Genomic DNA, 15,907 nt, shown 5'->3' on the forward strand with positions numbered 1-15,907 from the left:
GGTCTGGCTCGCTCCGTAACCCGAAGAGTAATCGGTGCTGTCTTATTTGGCCTTTTGATTCATTTTTGTTTCTAGTTGTTGTCACTGTCAACAATGGCAACTGAAAAACTTTCACCTAAGTCATACAAACGCTCAGTTAACCTCTCCTCAATGTGTTCCATCTGTATCAATCCAAAACAATCGTGGAGATGCAGAAGCAGCCACAAACACTAAAAGTGGAAACATGATACTAACAAGTGGACCAGTCACAGCTCTTGCGGTCTGTGTTGCCGCAACATGTAGTTACATTTCTGGGGAGGTGAACATCAGCAGAAGTATAAACCGTCTGTTAGAGTTTAAATAATGTGACAGCTGTGGGGAAAAAGCTATCCCGGAGCCTGCTGGTTTTGGTCTGTAGGATAGGAGGGTCATCAGTTTGTGCAGGGTGAGAAGCGTCGTCGACAATGCTACATTTGTCTGCAGAAGGTTTTCACCACCCTCTGGAGTCAGCTGCCTATTTAACATGTGGCCACAGTGTGATTATTGCCTCATATGCGGGAGGTTTAGATTTAATTCAGAATCCTGATGAGTATTAGATGACTTTTAGCTGGTGTAGTCCCTCTTTATGATTCTACAAATCATGCAAAATTCATCAAGTTAGAATAGACAAACATTAATTTCAGTGGTTTTTAATCCTTCCTGTCTTTCTTTCTTTTGTTTCTTCCTTTTTTTTTTAAACACAATGTGTTCAGACGTCAGGGCTTGGAGGTTGAAACTGCTGTAACTTGTATTCCGTTCACCGTGTTTGCTCAGTTCTTGTTTCTTTAATGGTCAATATGTCCGCTACCGCCCCCTGCAGTCTGGTGTGAATCCTCATTACCTCGGCAAACGTATCCTCCACGTTAGTGGTATTTTCGCTATGTTGTATTCCTGGCTCTGGCGGCGTTATGTTCGACGTTGCCCCTTCGTCAGCTAGCAGCCCTGTGATTCTGGTAACCTTGTTGGGCTTGTTGTCTTTAAAATATAGTGACATAGCCGCCATTGAGATTCTAAAAATACTCAGTTGTTCGTCGTAGGCTCCAAGGAAAGAAACACTGAATTATCATGAAGTAAATTATTATAAATATCGGAGTGGAGCTCGACCACTATGCTGCCATCTTACTCGGTGCACACACTTAGACTTACACTTAATGTAACCTAATTAGCTGGAGACACTATTGATTGCAGCTTATGTTGGAGCAGATCCACGCACCATTAATACATTACTGACACTTTTGCTCCTGAGTTTTTGGGTTCAGAAGAGGCTTTAATAAAATAAAGCTTTCAGGACTGAATATCTGTTTTGCTACACTACTTCAATATGTGGAGTACTCAAAAGCAAAAGGATTATGCATGAGTTGCTAAATATTTGTTTAGAGAAATGCATTAAAATTAGTTTAAGGGGAAAACCTCAGCTGGAATGTTGGAAATTTGGTGATTTGGTGAAATGAACCATTGGTTTGTACGAATACCACCACCCTCTCTAAAAAAGAGCCCAGGCAATGCACTTATCACGACCTCTAATTAGATTTCTTTTATGAGTGAAGAAACTACACTGAGGATGTTGCTGGGTTATTACAGAGCATCTAGGGTGGTCCGCACATCTAAACATGAACTCCAATAAGCCATTCCAGCAGTTTATCTACGAAGAGCAGAAGGATGGATAGTGATGGATGTTTGTGGACGTTCAGATGACTTTCTTTCTGAAGAAAATCTAAAAATGCACAAAGACAGATGAAATATAATTGAGGCAACTTAAAGTTCAACATTTGAAATGGGAAATTTAACGTGAGGCATCTGTTTGATTTTTTTTTTTTAAATCTTCATATTGACATAATGCAGAAATCTAAATTAAGATTAAAAAGGTCAGCAACACACACACACACACACATATCAGTTACATATGTTTATACTGGGTATGTTTATGTTTATGGCAGGTACACAGCCACTGTACTGCTGCACATGTTTGAAATAAAAAAACACATTTGAACCTGTGTAATATTTCAATAGCTTAATATTGTAAATGTATGAAAAGTTCTCTTTAAAATACCTAGCAGGTAAGGAACAATAGAGGTGCTATAGAAATTTTATGGTGCCATTAACAATACGCCTTTTCTCACCACTCTTAAAATCATTAACAGGTTTTACTACCTAATGGCAGTGGCCTGGTGGTATTTGGAGGCCGACTGCCTGACCTGTGATTTAATAATGATCTTTGTTCAAAAGAGGTGCTATAGAAGAGTGCTATAGACTTGGACAGACTTAGACTTTGATAGACTTTATGGCTCAGAGCACAGCAGAAATACTGAACAGAAACAGTATATGAGTATACACTATACAGTATTTCCATTGAGGCTTTGCATGTTAACTGAGCTGTTCGTTTAATTCAATAAACCACTGCAGCCGTAGCTGACCAGGATGCCGCCATCTTGCACATAATTCCACAGAGAGGAGGTTGGGGTGGATGGATGTGTCAACAAAAAAACAGATTGATATTGTTACTTTTAGTCAAGTCATTGCCAGAAGATTTTAATTATTGTAACCCTGTCTAAATATACTTAAACCATACCATAGTGTCAAGTTTCTAGGTCTGTCTTTTATTTTGTGATGTTTTGAAGTTTCCTGTTTTATTTTGTCACATTTCCTAGTTTCCTGTCTTGTGTCTTCTTGTCTCTTGATTGTTAATTTGTGTCACCTGCGTTGATTGTCCTCATGTGTCTCACCTGTGTCTTGTCAGCCCTCAGTCCTCATGTGTATATATAGCCCTGCCTTTCCCTTTGTTCCTTGTCGCGTTGTTAATGTTACTTTATTGTCTCCATTTCCTCATGCCAGGTTCCATGTTTTCTAGTCCTTGTTCTGTGTTTTTGTTAATTATTAAATACCTTTTTGTTTTGGAGATCCTGCATCTGGGTCCTCACCTACAACCTCCTCCAACTCCCCCTACGTGACAGAACCTGACACGAAGATCTTACCCAGAATTAAACTGAGCTGGTTTCTTCCTAAACATACCTCTAACCAAACAGATTCATAACAAAATTCATCATGTGGTCTTTAAAGGTACAAGACTTGTTATTTATCTGTGTCCTACCTCCAATCAACACCTACTTATTTATTTTGCTTTTTGAATGCAGTGATAGGATAGAAGTAACTCATCTGACTGCGTTGATGACCATGAGGTGCAAACAATGCACTATTCATGTGCAGTCCAGGATTCAAGTCTAATAAAAGGTGCAACAAGGATAATCTTGTACAGTCTTTGAATACTAACAAAGCATGTAAATCTTCACAAAAAGCCGGGCGAACAGCTGTGCTAAATAATGGAGGAAAATTGACTGAAATGGAGTTTCCTGCATTGAGTCAACAATCACAATAAATGGACTAATGAATGATACTCTGAGACACATATTCACTAGAACAGTCGCTGAAAGAAAGAAGTCATTTTCTTGGTCCTACATGCTAAATGGTGTTTACTGAAGGCTTTGAACCCTTAATAACTCTCTCACAAGTCATTTTCGTTTTGAGAATTGAATGCATCGACCAAACTTCATCAGCTCTTTGCAGGCGCTTTGCTGCCCCTTTTTTAAGCTTCTGCAGGTCCTGTGAAACCTACCTTTCCCCCTGACCACTTACAAAGCTCGTAACAAGTATATTCATCCATTTGGCTCTGGTCTTGGGATGAGATCATGAGGTGGCCCCAGATATGCTGTTTTCTTTTTGTACCTTCTTCCCTTACCTTCAGAAACATTCTCCGTCCCATTTATTCGTGGCAGTTATTTTATGGTGGCTGAGTGTGGGATCAGGCGGGAGGGCTGCTCATGTGTGAATACACCTCTGACAGTAGTCACAATTCAGGCACTTTTGAAAACCGCCCATAAACAACGGAGGGGAGCAAAAGATGCTTACAGAGGCAGTACGTGTAGTTGAAGTAAAGCACAAGTGTTGCTGGAGGAAGCAGCGGTCCATTCAGGAGAGTCCCGGGCTTTATGTTGATTCATTACTCTATTAGGCCTTGTGACAGAGATAAGGACCAGCATGTTTCAAAGTGATAGCTGACCTCTGCGTTTTACCCATCCCACTGCCAACACGCCCACAGCGGCGGCCGTTTTTCAAACACACGGGCTCACTTACACACGGGGGCAAGCGCGGGTAAGCGAGCGCTCACACCCACACTTGTATGTGCACGCACAAAAGAAATAAAAAAAAAAAAAGAACTAGACGGAGCAGCACACTGACAGGGAGAGTACGGCATCAGTGGGTGGACACAGCTCATACAAAATAGAAAGACACAAAATACAAACACTGAGAACAGTATTGTCATCATCATCTCTTTTTTGGTTCTTCGTCTTAAGTAAATTACAGGCAGACAGTTTGGTGGCCACTGGAAAAATCTATTAGGAACAAATGAAAGAAAACAAATAGATGGTCAACGGGCTGGGGGCCTCCCTCAGCATGGACGGGCCCCCACAAAAGCAGGATCCTCCTGGCCTCAAACTCCTGTTTTCATCAACTTTTATTGTGTGTGCACACATACTGTATGTATATGTACATGTATTTGTATGCGTTATATGTGTCTGTATGTGAATAAATAGAGGGGGGGGGGGGGGTTATCTGTATGAAAAGTGCTATATAAAACTACTGCGTCTACGATCCTACAAAATCCCTGGCTTTGCCTTCAGACCAGCATCAATCCTTATAGGTATATTAATGTGATTTCAATTTTTCTTTTGTTGCTCACTTTGCATTTAATAAATTGATAAAAAATAAACAATCATTATTTCTATTTTTGAAAACATCCCTTGTTTATAGCATTTTTTTTTTCCACACCTACCTAAAACCTTTGCACATTTCTGTGCATGTATCTAACAAAGCACCGGGACAATGGCTTTAATTAATCATTAGCTTATTCTCAGAAACAGTTGGGTAGCATCCATGCTGAGTTATCATGTGTCTTTCATGGAAAACAACCTTTGTCTGTTTCCAAGTATGAAGTTAATTAATCTCCACAGAGTCATCTTTGTCTTTAAAAAACAGCATTTTTCCAATAACAGACACTAAAAGCACATAATCTCCACTTTATATATTTCATCACATGTCGCTCTTGGAATGATATTATTATATAGAACTACTTGGCAAGTTCTATATAATTCTATATAAAGGAACAGACTGAGTATTATGTGGTAAATCAGGCCAGCATATAACATATAATGACATATAATGTCCAATGTATAATCTAGCCAATCTTGTGCCCAGTGAGTCTGAAAGTGGGTGACTTCAAGCTCAGGCTAGAAACTGCATATTATGACATTCAGTCATCAGCAGCTCTAAATTAAAAAAACAAAAACAAAAAAAACAAACACAAAAACTCCATAAAGACATCAGAAATGGCATAAGCTTCATGTTTAAGTTTTTTAGATGACACAATGAGCTTCAAAACCACAAGGCAGAGTTCTCTCAAATCCAGGAGGCCCCATGTTGAACCCAGGTTGGACACTAATACAAACCTTTGTTGACATTAACTGAAACTATCCCAAATACACAGTAGTTTCTGTTTATCCAGTTTATCCAGTTTATCCATCATCCAAGTGCATAAATTATATAACACGACAGGTATGCATGGCACCTGAAAGTTTCTTTGCAGATTAACTGTGACTTAATAACAGTTAAGCTACCTTGCGTTCACCATTGGAAGTTCGCTGTAGTTTAACTGAAGCCTTTCTCACTTTGTTCCAGGTTCTCCTTTGTCCTCTTGGCCTCAGTTCATCACATTTATCCAGTCACTGCATTAATTCAGACCATTGATTATATAAGAACTGACAGATAATTGAAAAATGTGCAAAAAGGTGGAGTGTGAGTGGAGTGGGTGATGCCAGGAAGGCAACAACCGACCAGCCCCAGCACCCATCTGTCACTCAAAGCAGCCATTTGCTAAATAAGCATAACAATAAGCCTCGGTGTGATTTAGACAAGGGAGTTATACAAATTCATCAGTTCATCAGCAGTTCTGAAGAATGAGTGAATTACATAAAGAGAACAAAGCTGTTCTTGGTGCCAGGCTGTTGCGGTGAAGTTGGACATAATTCAGAGGTCCGTGGGGATTGACTCGATTGTGGAGCCGGCCTGAAGTGGCAATTTGAGATTCTGCAGTTTCACTTTTGTGTTGGCTTCAATTTTTCTGTTGTAGAAGTTGCAGCTTGGCGTCTTTTATTAGTCCACCGTGTCTAATATTTTGTGATACAAAATGGTTCTTTTCGTCATTGCCCCGTTTGATTGTCTCGCAGGCACCTCCACCTACCTGGCTCTGCCAGGAAATGCTCCAGCCTCGGTTATTGTGTTTATAGAATCTGAATCTGCCGCAACTTTCTCAATAAATCGTATCAATTTCATACCGGTGTGATGAAGTTTCTCATGTTGAAATCCATGAATCCATAATGTCTTCCTGGGGTCGTGATGTCCAGGGGTCTGTTGCATCAGACCCGGCAGGAGGAGAAGCAGCCAGAAATAGTGAAGCGCTGCTACCAAGTGGGCCAAATACAGCTCTTGTAGTCTGTGTTGCTGTGGCGTTGCATTTCAGGCTAAGGTGCTAGGGTTTGCTATAGCTACGGCATCAGGTCCTACACAAAGTGAAGAGTAAAGTCACAAATTTAATAGTGAACATAAACCATTGCACAACAAAGGAGCGTTTATTATAAAGATTTCAATCAGCAGGCATTCGGTCGTATAACAATGATAAGAGATAACACCAATCCTAAAGGTAAATTTATATAACGCGAAAGAATTTATTGAGGGATTCCTTTCCAGCAAGGGTTCACATTCAATGCAACGCAGACATTAAGCTAACAAATGTGTTGACCTGGTGATGTACCATAGGTCTGATCATGACATGTGAGCATGAGAGATGACGACACCTGAAGGAATTACAACTAATATTAATTCCCTTAAAGTTCTTTTCTTAATCTAACTCAGTAACACGTTTGTGAACTGAGTATACAGCACATACTTAGCTAGTCTGATGTCTTCCCATGTATTATCAGTTTGATTACTAATGGTAAGAATCTTTAAAAAAGGTGGACTCCATGACAGTTCCCCTGGAGTGAAGCCAAATCATGTGGAGCGCCCCCTAGTTGGTTATAGGTCATAAGCTAAACCTCCTTCACGTTAGTGGATGGGACTTCCATCATTTTAGGTAATTAATGTAAAACTGTTGTATGTTGATGTTTCGTTTTAGTTATAAAAGCAGGATGCGACGTCATCATGATTGACAGTTGCCATGACAACTGTTCACTGAAGCTGTCCCATATGTCCCACAGCACATAAGGCCAGTTTGCGGAGGAAGTAGTGTGACCAATGGGAAGTTCTTGCATCCCAAAAATCTGTCAACTTCACTCTTTACTTCTTCTCAAACGATAATCTACACTGTCAGTGTCACTTCCACTGATGGTCACAAACGGTGTGTTTAAGAGGAACATTGTGATGAGATTTATTTTATAGTTTCTTCTCCTCTCTCGCAGGGAGGCCAAAGGTCAGCGTTCAGCAGCTGGTCAGAGCTCCGTCTCTTGGCTGAGGACATTTCATCCAGGTGTCTGGTGGCCCACACACAGCCTTGAATACGTTTTGATGGACAGCCTCTCTAATCACTCCAGCTCTCCGCCTGCCTCCCACACTCTCTTTAAAGCATATTAATGTAAATCTAATTAGATAGCAGTATAGCACATATTAAAATCTGAATCATGTATTGTGCGACGGATTAAGTAATTACTCATGAGAGCCAGTCAAGTAGCTCTTTATGCAAGGTAAATTGTTTGTCATCATGTGTTACATCAGCCTTGAACTGTGAATTATAGCTGAATTATCCTGAAATGATAGAATCATATTATTCTTTTCTTGCGCATTGGAGTACAAATGTATATATTTTTTTGATTATACCTAACAAGATAGTGCTGCAGGGTTGTTTACTGAGCAGGTTTGGGTTTCTTTTAAAACAAACAAAGCTGAATTTGAAAAAGAGGAATGTTAGAACACTTAAATGTATTTGTATAAATTGCATTAACTGACTTTTATTTGCTTTGTATTTGTTTATTCGAGAAATTAATCATTTTGTTTTCAGTAACTGGTGTGACCCTCTTGTAGAGCTACTAAATGTTTCCGGTAACTGCTGATCAGTGGTTCAGTTGGATTAAGGTCAGCACGTTGACTTGGCCATTACTAAACATTCATCTTGTTCTTCTTTAACCATTCTGTTGTAAAACCACTTGTGTTCTTGCCGCATGACCCAGTTTCTCTTCACATTCTCCTCATGATGGACAGACAGAGCTGGATCTGACATTTTCTTTTTAGAGTTCACTGGTGTAATTCAGAATTCAGGGGCGGCACAGTGGCTCTGTGTTTAGCACTGATGCCTCACACTTTATCAGATCTCCGTGGAGATCAAGCCTGAAGAGCAACAACTGAACAAAAACCGCAACCCTGACAATACTTCCACAAACATGTGGTGTGAAGTTCAGACTGTGATAAACCACAAATTTAGTTTCCTTCTCTTTTTTTTAAACAAACAAGGATACTGAACAACATCTAAGTTTCACATTGATCAGAAACGCCTCTGAGCGGACGGACTCTAATTTGGCCTGGAAAATAACTTGTCATCATTGATGTGCATGTACCTTTGTAACTCACAAAAATCATAATATCGGGTCATTTTTTTTCTGAATAAAAATATACAAAAGCATACATAATGTTCTCTATGTCTACTGTCAAGATTTGTGTGACGTGGCACTGTACGTTCATCCCCTTTTCTTCATTCCTTTTTGAAGGAATTTAAAGAGATTTCAAGTGTAAGGCGAGACACTGAATAGAGTAAAGTTTTTATCACCATGAAACTTCTCCAGTTGATCACTTGCATAAATACAATCATTTTTTGTATTACAATTTTTCTGTGAATTTCTATTTAAATGAAGAGTTAGACACTTAAATGTGCACTAATTTGCATACATTTCCAAAACAGAAATCTGACTTTTAGCCAATTTAGGAGTAAATAAGCAACACAGACAAAATGTAGAGAAATGAAGACCTAAATCTGCATTTTGAAATGTGCTTTTTTTTTTTAACACAGTTTGGTAGAAGACTTGTTAATGAAGAAAACAGTAAAAAGTCTTAAAATTGATCAGTGGGTGAAAAAACAGTTTTTGCCTTCTGTGTCTCGCATTAAATTCTCATAGAAGCGTGTTCATAACTCTTTTATTTATAATAAAATGTGAATTACTGTCCCTGTGAAATGTCCCACATATCCATTTATCATGCCTGTGTGCCATATTTGACTGTCTCTCCTCTGAGATACAGCGGATGTCATGTGTCCGTTGTAGTTCTTAATGCACAACTTCCCTGAGTTCGCCTTCAGCATTTCTTATTTACACGGCTCATTTGAACATCGTGGCCACACCGCGGACTGTCTGACCACATCTATATCTGAGAGAGCCCTGGCATTCTTTAGCTCAGACACCGGCGTATTACGTCCACGCGACGTGTCTGGCTGCGGCTGAGGTGGATTTACACGTGGAATTGAAAATGTGTCACCTGTATACAGAGAGATATCAGATCTCTCTTTCGTTTTCAGCAGAGAAGCATATATGCATTCACGCTAGCTCTCATTATTCTATCTCTGTATATTGACAGTAAACACTGCTCTTTTGTTGCACGTCTGCGAAAATCCAGACAATCCGGTTTGACGGGCATGCTACTATCCCAACTGCTTGCCAACTGTTTGGATTGTGTGCATTTTCTGATTGGATCTGCTCAGGAAATGCATTTTCATACGGATCTGACACGCATTACATTCTCACTTTGTCATTAGTATGCGGCCGAATGCATCTGTCACAACGTTGGAGGCATTTATTTATTTCCTTGCCCCCCCTGAATCATCCTCTAGAGGCCATATGTGTGATTTATGCAAATGATGACGACTTAGACAGCCAGGGACAAAATTAAAACGTGTTCGCTGCAAGAGCAAAGGTAGGAGATATCTGCAGAAATCTATTTCTGCCACACTTGAGGCGGTGTGTCCTGTTAATGATATGAAATTGAGCGAATTAATGCACACTGCTTTGTAATGTGTCCTCTGCTGTAACGGAGTTGACCCCCTCAGTATTTGGTCGTGGAACAGAGGCCCGGGTCTTGAGTGAAGGCAAAGATATTCACAGAGACGTCCCTGCCTGCACTTGAGGCTCTGCCACAGGATATTGCGGCTGCACTCTTTAAGAGAAGCAATAATAGCTCACATTTCATCTGAGACCGCATTTCTTAAAAGGCGTAGCGCTGAGATAACCAACCTGTCCTTCCCCGAGCAGCCGAGAGAAAGGAGAAAGTACAAAACAACCTGAGGAAAGTGACAGAATTAGAGGAAAGAAAAAAAAAGCATCAGCTCATCAGTTGGATAAACTCTGAGTCTAAACACTCAGACATACTGTAACTGCATTATTTGCAAAATCATTAGGCATTTCTTTTCAGAATTTGCCCAATATAACGGTTTGACCGTGATTGAAAGCATAGAAATTAGAAATTATTCAAATGTGAAACGTTTTCCAGACTGCTGTGTAAATCTTGAACCATTTGTGTTTGAACTTATTGCTTTGCATAGAAAAAGAAACGGCAGCTCGCACCTTCATTTTTTACGCCCCCCCCACCCTCCTCCTTAAAAGTGGGTCCGAAGCAAAACAACGGGGGAAAATACAATGAAAGCAAAGCGCTCTATGTCTTTATTTGCGTTTTCACAGCAGTCACATATTTACGAGAAGCGCCTCACTTTGTGCCAAAGCACACAGATACTTTCACTGACTTCGCTCTTCAAGCCTTGGGTGTTTAAAGATAAAAAGAGATCACGTTGCAAGAACGGAAATATGTTTTAAAGAAAATGACGCACAGAAAGGCATTTCTGAGGAATTCAAAAAGTAATAAAGTATAGGGTTGTTTTGTGTGTGTGTGTGAGTGTGTGAGTCGTGCAGCATATTTCCTTCAACCGCAGCAACAGAGGTGGACCGCGATACTCCCCAAGCACCAGCAATTAATGATGACAATTTAAATTTTGATACGCCGCTTCTTGCAAGGAGCAACCGGGGCTAGACGAGTTGAGGAAGTCACCTATCTAATGGATGCCACATGATATTAATGTTCAAAGGCGCGCTGCCTCTAACCTGGCAGCCACAGGAAATCAATCACAACCTCGGTATTACTTTCTTCTGACAAATACTCTCTCACCAGCCGGGTACCCGAGCTAATGGCCTCCAAAGTATTGTAGAGGAAATAAGTTATTAAACACTTAAGTTTCATAAGGCTCTCGTAGACATTTGGGTCACCCCCCTCTTTAGAGGAAAACAGTTTAAATGAATTAACATTAAATCAGTCTCATCATCTGAAGCGTCAGCCCGCAACACAGTGATCATCTATTTCCAGCTCACAAGGATCTTTCTGACAATGACTTAAGTGGAATATATGATTTAATTAACATAATTAGTGAATAACGAATAATAACGATAACGAATAATATGATGATGCAACACAACAGTTGGTGTAGAATGAAAATGAGTCAAAGAATAGCGAAATGAATGGATTTCGGCCATAGTGAGAAGCAACTGAACAAAAATAAGGACACAGACGGAACCCAATTTTCTAAATTAAAGATTGAGCCAGTATAATTTAAGATTTGTTGAGATTTACCACATGACATCGACTCTGATCAAAGCACGGAATGAGCTGTCGCTGAGAGCTCAGATCTCCGCGGCGGTACTGATGGGGAAACCTAGCGGCACCGAGGTGTTGAGAGCAGTTTTCATGAGACAGACATTTCCAGGTGACCCCGACCTCCGCCGTCGCTTGGAGCAAAGGAGTGTTGCACAGGCAGAATGGCAGCGGCGAAGTCGCTGGATCGAAGAGTTGATGAAGTGTGGTAAAAGGTCATAGTCGCTAATAATAAAATTGAAAAATACTTTGATGGCTGGTCGAAAATATCAACTACGATATCACAGCCTAATGCATGACATGTCTTAAAAGCTAAAGAAACTTCAGCTTGAGCTTTGAAAAAGTCGTGCATTCAATAAAAGGACTTTAAACCAATAGGTGGGTAAAACAAAAACATCAAGTTAAGAGTAAAAGTGCAGAAAAACTTCAACGAAGATGGGGACAAGATAAAGACTAAAGACAAACTAGATCGAATGAAGAATAAAAAAAGACAAAAGCACAAGTAAGATTGAGCCTCTTTTGCCAGACGCTGGACTATCACTGAAGTGTTTCCCTTTGTTAGCAAAAATGATCTTCGTGCCTTTAGAATGATTTACACAGGGCCTCCCATTTCACCCTCTAAGAACATTAAAGATGAAGACATATACTCATCTGCTTGTCACTGAGGTCAACCCAGAGTTGAGACACACATTTTCAATTGAACATAATTTCAGCATGAAAGCACATTATCAGAAAAATTCATAAGTTCTAGAACACAGGTCTTCAACAGGGGGTCCGCAACCCCCAGGATCTTTTATACATTTTTTAATTTTCCTTCACAAATTTAAATTTCTTTAAATGCACATTAACATGAATCCAACATATTTTGGCAAAGGGATAAGGGATAGCTTAAAATTGAATGCAACACGATAGTAATAATGTATATTTATAAATAGCACCAGGCCAAGTTTAGTATAGAACACACACATATATATATAGGGGCTCCGTATTTAATCCATCAGTTCGTGAGGCCTTGACCTGGATATAGTTGAAGAGCCCTGTTCTACAACATTACTCAATGTCCTAACTCATATGATAACTAATAGTATGCTGTACTAACTTTCTGCTGCTGGCTTCTGGATGGCAGTATGGTTCGTTTTTTTTTATGTTTAACTTAAGGTTTAACTTCGTCCTTATAGCACTGAGAGACATGAACAAAAAAAAACATGGATTTAATACAGATGATGAGTTGAATGTGGTATACATGTTGGGTTTTTTATCACAACTGTACATTTCATAGTTTCTGATTCCAGTGGAGAATGAGCACTCAGTCACAGAGAGGTCCAGATGGCCCGATGGCTGCGGAAAGTCTGGTCCTCTGGGTACATGGAGTTGGATTAGCACAATTGTAAATGCAAATGATTGTTAGCGTGGCATCGGAATGTCCTTAAAAGCTTGATTTATGGCTTCAGAATCTGTAGAAACAAAACAACGGTCCTCTTTGTCCTGCTGAGTCAGTGAAGAAATCAGATGTTCTCCTACAGTATTTCTGTCAGAGACACAGCTCCTATTAATTATTCAATCACCCGTGTGCTCCTATGCTGTGGTGCTACCTTACAATATTTACGGTGCTGCGAGAGGCCGCTCTCCCGTCGGCTTACTGTCCCTGTGGTAGTGAACAGCATTTGCATGAGCCATAATTCCATCTGCTCCACTTCTGCCCAGAGAGGGAAAGCTGCTTTCATCCCTTATCGAGAGACGCGTCAGTCTCTCAAGTTGCCGTCAGAGTAAACAAGACTGAAGGCTCATGAAGCTTTTGCATTGTCTTTAAGTCTTTAATGAGGCAGGTAGGGTTTCATCCTCAGTGGCTGGGGTGGAGGCGAAAAGTCTGTGGTGACGGAGCGCCTGTTTTTCTTTCTTTTTCTTTCAGTTTAGATGTGAATGCACGCTAAATATAGCTGGTAATCGTGTGTGCATAATGATGCATCACTAATGTAGCAAACAGGGCAAAAGATGATAACATTTTTAATTTAGAAACGGTCTAAAAAGGTAGAGTCCGGGGAGAGCCGCTGCAGACAGCGTTAGACAAAGAGCACAATGGTGGAAAATCCAGCTGTTATCAGACTACCAGTGGCCACCATGCTCTTACGGAGTTAAATCCCCCCTTTTTTTTTCCACCCACAAAGGGGGGAGCAGGGTGGTTGGCTCTGGTGGTGGTGGTGTTGGCGGTGTGGAAGAGGAGGGAGGGATGTTGCATTCACGTGAATGTGGGAAATGTGGAGGAAATGAGCTTCATTCCGGAACATTGTGAAGGTGTTGAAGTGATGGCATTTCTTCATGAACCAGACTTTGTAAATGCCAGTACTGGCAGGCTGAAAAAGGTGGGCATCATTATGGGCAACATTATGACCCCCTTCTTAATATCGTGATGGTCTCGCTTGTGCCTACAAAACAGCTGAGGAACTGTTAAATTCTGGTGGATCTGTGTGATTTGCACAACCCAGTGTTGTGCACATTTTATTTTTCCTGGCACAAACTCATGTTCTAATTTATATTTCTACTTTGTTTATCTTTATTTTATTTATCATGTTTATTTACATCTGTACTGTTTACTTAGTATCTATATATTATAGTTACTATGGGGGATAAATAAATTCATAGGACTCTTTGGGTCCTACGGGTTGAGAGGAGGCATGGATATTTTATCAGTTTGGAATCTTTCGAGGCCAGGTCAACACCTTCTGCTGTTTATCATGATTTGTTTTTAGTTGTTCCTAAACCATTTTTTGTGTGTGTCTGTGTCAGGCCACATCCTGCTGGGGTTGGCTGCTGGCTGCGGAGCATCATCCCTATGGGGTGGGGGTGCCTGGTCTAGTCTGGGTGGGTGCTACATGTTTAAGTAACATTCATACGAATGAATACAAGGTCCGAAAGTTTCCCAGCAGATCAGATGGTCAATGTTATTTACTTCCCCTGTCTAGTCATAATGTTATGCCTGATCGGTGTATATCTCAGACACATGTGCTGTTACAGGTTACAAGTTTGTATGTACTTTGCCAAAGCGCTAGTCCGCTGCTTGGCAGCTGTGTTAAGCTTCTTGTGCACTTCACAGACTGACTGGCGACTGGAACTGAGAGGCTCATGTTGAAGTTAATAAACGGTGAACAACAACTACTTCTCTGAGAAGACAGCTGAGCAGATAATTTGTAGGAGGCCGCCGAGAGACGTGAACAAAGAAATGCATTTGGGACCAGTCCCATCTGCTGCAGCTTGCGTTGACGTGTAGTTTCTTGGGGGGGTGCATATTTGGGCCACGTCTGGTCTTCACGCCGTTTGCCGTGTCCAATGTTCAGCCTGGCTCAAGTGACCCAGATTAGGGGCAGATATGTCTGCTATCTGGTTACGGTGTAAGAGTATGCCGTGCCTACACTACCAGTCAAAAGTTTGGAAACGCTTTCTCAGTGAATTGAAGGAGACGGTGTGTCCAAACTGGTAGAGTGTGCCATCCAGTTTAGAAGTTGTTACGCCCCATAAGGACGGTTAGGTTGGCGGATGAGGGGAGGTCAACTAAAGATAAACCCAGGATTAGAAACACAATAATGATGGGGGATGGGGAAAAAGACTCCCATCATTTAAAATATCTGAGTATGGGCGGAGTAAAGCTCATCCAACATGGCAACCATGGGCTCCGCCCACTTTGGGCTTCATTTTCTAGGTTCATAATCCAATGGGTGACATCACGATGGATTTGTTCATAGTCTCTTGCTGTATTTCCCCCTACAAATGTGCAAAACCCAAAGAGGACGTTCTCCTGAGGTGTTTTTTTTCTTAGACCTATCAATATAACAGTTTATCGCAAAAGTGCAATGGAGAGACCTTTTCCGCAATTCCTTGTCACTGGTGACACCGGAGGTGACACAGGGGGTCATGAGACCAGTTCATTTAAAGTCCACCTTCCTCGAAGTGAAGTCTCGCCTAATGAGAATTTGAGACAACTATGAGATATCGAGAGACCAGACTTTATGAGAGTCACAGCTCATTCTCAAAACGCCTTTCAATGCAAACGCGTACATATCGCAATAGTACTATTGAAATTTCTGAAGTATTGCTTTTATTTTGTGAAAAAAAGTGTAATGGAAACACCACGTTCGAGTAACACGACAGAAGTTAAATCTTTAGGTGAAGA

This window comes from Mugil cephalus, chromosome 6 (assembly GCF_022458985.1).
Source record: "Mugil cephalus isolate CIBA_MC_2020 chromosome 6, CIBA_Mcephalus_1.1, whole genome shotgun sequence".
NCBI lineage: Eukaryota > Metazoa > Chordata > Actinopteri > Mugiliformes > Mugilidae > Mugil > Mugil cephalus.